At 27.9% G+C, this 6,000-nt stretch overlaps 2 long non-coding RNA genes across 18 annotated transcripts; one reads left to right on the forward strand and one right to left on the reverse strand.

Annotated features, from left to right (window-relative positions):
- Window positions 1-310: 310 nt before the first annotated feature.
- LOC141534788 (uncharacterized) lies at window positions 311-2,501 on the forward strand. 17 transcript variants are annotated; one of them, XR_012480476.1, is made up of 5 exons: window positions 311-558; window positions 642-806; window positions 1,031-1,122; window positions 1,262-1,460; window positions 2,023-2,501. It is a non-coding gene; the product is annotated as an uncharacterized LOC141534788 (long non-coding RNA). The 17 variants fall into 17 exon arrangements; XR_012480478.1 differs by having other exon boundaries at window positions 642-740; XR_012480483.1 differs by having other exon boundaries at window positions 642-740; window positions 1,054-1,122.
- LOC141534787 (uncharacterized) lies at window positions 2,045-5,584 on the reverse strand. The gene is made up of 4 exons (XR_012480470.1): window positions 5,443-5,584; window positions 5,248-5,367; window positions 4,982-5,153; window positions 2,045-2,341 (listed from the first exon to the last, which is right to left on the reverse strand). It is a non-coding gene; the product is annotated as an uncharacterized LOC141534787 (long non-coding RNA).
- Between the last annotated feature and the right edge of the window lie 416 nt (window positions 5,585-6,000).

The raw sequence follows: 6,000 nt of genomic DNA on the forward strand, positions 1-6,000 counted from the left end.
AGAGCGTTTAAACTAAATTTATGAGTTGCAACGGTTTTCGAGATTTCAAGATAAAAGACTTATTTTATATTTATATTTAAATAGAATTAAGTAATTTGAATTTAAATTAATTACCGCGTAATGCATCGACAACGACACCTATGATATTTTAGGATATAACATACGGATACTTAGGAACTTTTTCTTGTCGCCATTTTGCTTGGTAATCTGACATTAAATTTGCTTGCTGGCTAATTAACTAGTTATTTAGGCTTGTACAAAAGTACAAAACTTTAAATTTAATTTAAGGCAAATTTTTTTGTATGTTAATTATTGCTCTCATGAAAATTCATATTAATTAATAGTTTTTCGAGTTTTTCGATCATAACCGTGACGTGATGTATGTATGGAGTTTGGAGAGATAATAAATAAAATACTCCAATTTATACATTAGTATTACTTAAAAAAATTTTTGTAACATTTTACTATAAGTGATTGATTACAGTAAATAAACAAACATTAATAGTTTCTTTTGAGAAAGTTAGTTTGAAATGTTGATAATATTGATATAATAATATTGTAAATAGCATAATACTCTTCTTTTATTTACTTGCGCAATTTTAATGAAAAATATTTTTTTTTTTTTTTTTTTTTTTATTTAGGCAATGGAATATATTTCATTACATTTTTTTTTTTAATGAAAGACTTCAGTGATTCAATTCAAAATGAATTTCGTAGAGCAACTATGACATATTTCTTTGGTAATTTTGTCACTACGTGCTTCCACAATTTTTTACTCAAAATTGCTTGACCAGTTTTAATTAATTGTATGTCACAGCAATATTATGCATTTATTAAATAAAATAGTTTACTTGTGTTCGAAATTTTAATCATAAAAGATCAGTTTTTAATTCGAAATAGAAGTTTTATCCAAAGCTAAAATATATTTATATATGGATGTATAAATATATTGGCAATAATAACTTTATTTTTATTAATTAATAATCTTAATATAATTAATTAATTAAAAATTAATTTTTTTATTGTAAAGTTCTATGTACAATTTTAATGTAGCTTAACAACTTAGTTATTCTTTATTTGGGATTAATCATCAGTTTAAATTATGAAAGTTTCATTCATTATGTAAGTATATTATATTTAAATTTAATTAACTAAAAATTAAAAATATGTTAAACATTGATGAATCAACTACAAATAAAAAAAGATTAGGAACTTACGATAAATTAATTTTAATTTTAATTGTTATTTTTTTTTCATCTAGGTACGCTACTGAAGATTATATTCAAATGAGAGGTTTTTTTATGCCTGCTTATACAAGTCAACGTTTGATTATCCTTCAAGCAATTGGCCTTGAACAAATCATTACATGTTATATTTAGTGACATTTCAGGTAAATTATTCCCCGATATCACAGACTATTTTAAGAGAAAAACTTAATTTGTTTACTGGCTGTTATTTTGGTAGGTATTTGTAAATTTTCATACAATAATAATAAATAAATAATATCTAAAAAACTAAAAAACCATTTATCGAAATGAACGACAGTAGTATTAACGCATGGGAACGTTAAGTACATAAATGCGGTCGTACTTCACTGGGTTTCTATCATATGAAAAGAGTTACAAGTAAACACAAATTTAAACTATTAAGATAAATAAACCAGGTCAAGTGTTAATTTCATTAATCTTAATTAGGGTATAAAGCTCGATAATAATTTAATTAAAGTGGTTGCTATTAAGGAGATAAGAAAATTTTTAATGACCGATCAGCATTAAAGTTTATCATCAATCCTGAAATTGAGTACTTAATTTGACTATAGCTTTTGATATGAAATAAACATTATAAAATAAAAAGCTTGAAATTATATATAAATAATGAAAATCAAAATATAATTACCTGAAATTTCTTACGCTAATCGATATTATTATTTCTTATTATATAAATAAAATTTAATTTTAATGTTATTTAGTTTTTTAATCATATTCAAAAAAAAAAAAAAATAATTACAAGAATAATTTTCAGGTAAATAAAATAAGTCAACAAGTTTTATTAATTTTTAATTTTTTTCGATAATATTGTTTTATGTATTTAATCAAGACGGTCGTTGTTCAAAGATTAGCAAAGTCATAAACAGCAATTGGTATTTATAAGGTGACATTTTTACATAAAAAAAAAACATTTTATTAAGCTTTTGTTAATTGAAAATTCTATTTGCTTATTATAATATCTTGATATTCATAGCAAATCCAGATGTCGAGTATTTAAACGAAATTCTCTTCGGAAATATCATGGAAATGTCTTATGTAACATCCAAGATAACCTCTTTTGGAAAAAAGCAGCTCTTCGATTTGATCCACACCCATAAAAAGAAAATAATAATAATAAAAATTATTATTATTATTATTATTATTATAAATTAGCACAAATGCATTAAAAAAGAATAAAAAATATGTGTTAGAAAAACATATAATTGAATAAAAAAAATAGACATAACCTTAAAATATGAAAAAAAATTTAATTAATCTATATATATATAAGAGATTCCTATCTATATAGTCACTCATCACGATATCTCGGGAACCATCAGACCTAGAAACTTGAAATTTGGTAGGAATATTCCTTTCGCCGAGTAGAGGTCAGCTAAGAACGGATTTTACGGAATTCCACCCACAAGGAGGGTTGCGGGGGCGTTAACAATGAAAAATTCCCGTTTTTTAACTATTGCTCCTATCGACTCCAAATTGGATAGAAATCTTTTGTAAGAGATGTAAAAATAATCTATGAACGAATTTCACGATACCTCACCCCCATAAGAGGTTGCGGGGGTGGCTGTTAACAATGAAAATTTTTAATTTTCAAGCTATAACTCCCATCGACTTCAAATTTAGTAGGGATATTACTTTTACCATGTAGAGGTCAGCTAAGAACAAATTTTCAGAAATTCCATCCCCAAAGGAACTTGCGGGAGCGTTAACAATGAAAAATATAGGAGCTGTTCTATAGGTAGATTGACTCATCACGATATCTCTGGAACTAAAAGACCTAGAGACTTGAAATTTCGTAGGAATATTACTTTTACCATGTAGAGTTCAGCTAAGAACGAATTTTAAGAAATTTCTCCCCAAAGGGGTTTGCGGGGGCGTTAAGAATGAAAAATTCCCGTTTTTAAACTATTAATCCTATCGACTCCAAATTTGGTAGGAATCTTTTGTAAGAGATGTTGAAATTATCTATGAACAAATTTCACGATATCTCACCCCATAAAGGGTTACGGGGGTGGCTATTAACAATGAAAATTTTTAATTTTCAAGCTATAACTCCCATCGTTCTCAAATTTGGTAGGAATCTTCTATAAGTGATTTCAAAATGATGTAAGAGCGAATTTTATAACAACCTACTCTCAAAATGGATTGCAGGGGTGGGTGTTAACAATTAAGATTTTTAATTTCCAAGCTATAGCTTCTACAGGTTTTAAATGTGGTAAGAATCTTTTGTATGTGATGTAGGAATGCTATAAGAGCGGATTTTATGATAGCCTACTTATAATATGGATTGCGGGGGTAGGTGTTAACAATTAAGATTTTTAATATCCGAGCTTTAGCTCCTGCAAACCTTGAATTTGAAAATACTTTTGATCTACCCACCTCCTCCTACACATCTACCTCATAATTCTTACGCATTTAACATGTCGCGATATCAATTGTTGCCCAGAAATTATTTGTTTAAAATGGTTCAAAATTGCTCAAGAAAATTTATTTGTTTAAAATGGTGTTCTCGGTTAAAAATATTTTCATAATTTCAAGGTTACATATTTTTCAGCGTATTAATAACAAAATAAATTCACATATGATGTTAAATTCAGCTAGAAATAGCTTTTCTCGAATTCTGACTTCAAAAGGGATTACGCGTGCGTTAACAATGAAAATCTCTTATTTTTAAACAATAGTTTTTATGGCCTCAAACTTTTGTTGGAACTTTTTGTTTACAATGTAGAAATCATTTCAAATAGGATCGTACGAAATTCCTCCCCTACATAGGAGTGCGGGAGTGATGTTTGTCAAAAAATTCACATTGTTCCTATAGATATAAAATTTAATAGAATCTCAGGAGAAATAAAAAATCACAGGGATGGCCTCCAAGGACAACCAATTAAAATTTTTTTCTTTCTTAATAATTATATTTTCTTACAACAATCGTCTCTTTAGCAGCGGATAAAAAGTCATCATTATAAGGTTTCTAAAATTTTACTTCATATGTAACTATTGAGTCAACGGACTAAGAGATTAACATACATTTTATTTTTATTGATCATTAATCGATGAATTGTTGTTATTACGGAGAAAATTTTAATTAACAACAAAATTCGCTGGACTTTGACCTAGGCAGATATTAACTTCACTTATGAGACCTACAATATAACTTTAACTGAAATTTCCAATGCTCATTTAAAATTTTTTCGTTGTATGAATTGTTATTCATTTTTTCAAGAAAGCCACGGGAATGTTATATTAATTGCACATGGAAAGTTACAATACATATTAGCTAAAAGGATCACGTGGATAAAAGGTAAATGTTACTCCGATGGAATTTGGAATCTCTAAGTCAATATAACATTCCAATCAAATTTCAAATTTAAATCTATAAATACAATTCTGTAAACGCCCAGCAGAGCGGGCGGGTAACAGCTAGTAAATAAATAAAATTATTGATATAACTGGTAGAAAATTTACCTTGACTTAAGAAAAAAAAATTTTATCAGGAAAACAATAAATTTCTTGAAAATCAAAAATTTTTAAACCAATTTAAAATTTTTAGTTTTAAAAAAAACTCTTTGCTAATTTTTTTTTTTTAACTCAAAAATTTATTTTTTTTTTCCTTGCGAGTAATTTTGGTTCAAGAATTTTTGTCTTCAGTCTAGCTAGTATTGTTATCAGTGTAATAATAAAAAAAAAAAAAAAATTATCAAAAATTACTTTTTTACCTTCTCCGTCTCCACAATAAAATTGCTCGGCAGCCGTTTTTCCTTGAACGACGGGATCAACAGCTTCTAAATGAGATGGATTAGTGACGACAGCCAGATGGATGTTCTTGCTTATTACACGATTCAAACGTTCAATGTAAGTTTCCAAGTGGTACTTGACATCTTCAGAACCCTAATAATAATAAATGTTTGTTGATTTTAATTAAGCCATCATTCAATTTGTATTACTAATTAAATTTAGAGATTATTATAATTTTAAGACTTACGTAATCGGCTGCATCCAATGCTGCGAACTGCGTAAATATTTGATTTAACGGTTTACGACAGATATTATGACCATTTTCGGACCAAGAATGCTTCAAAACCGGTGGCACGTGTAAGACGAACTAAAATTAAACGTTTTTCATCGTTAGTAATTTCTATAATTCCAGGAATCTCCATTTTTCGATAAATTCAGTTACACTGCTTCAACGAGTTGATGAACATGAATTCTACACTAATGTGTCCGCAGTAAGCACTTTCCAGACGGCGGGGAATAACACGATGAATGTTGTCGATGAAAGGTTAAACACACAGTCCATATTGGTTTCCTCAAGTATGTATTGTTGGAGAACAAATTTAGGTGCCCCTTTGCGCAAAGCGTAATGTATATGTACTGCATCGGTTCTCATAATACCAAGGGGATCCAAATCAGGTATTAAATGACCCCGGACCTAATAAGATCAAATGATAGCTTGTACAGCTAAATGGTTGTTGACAACTTGTTTATTTACAGGATCTTGACCGACTTGAGAGCTAGCTCCCAGATAAAAAAACCTGAATGAAAAAAAAATAAATTAAATATTAAAGTATATTTTTCATAATATTTAAAGTTTTTGTAACTAAAAATTATGATTTAACAAATATTTACCAATTGTTTACAAGTTGTAATAGTTAACTTATCTTTTTTACTACCCTGCTGTCATTCATACTGAAAACATTAAACACTATAAGTGCGCATGCGTTTTAAATTTGTTCGT

The sequence above is a fragment of the Cotesia typhae genome, unplaced genomic scaffold (assembly GCF_013202065.1).
Source record: "Cotesia typhae breed Kobodo isofemale line unplaced genomic scaffold, CoteBio_Ctyphae scaffold_13, whole genome shotgun sequence".
Lineage (NCBI taxonomy): Eukaryota > Metazoa > Arthropoda > Insecta > Hymenoptera > Braconidae > Cotesia > Cotesia typhae.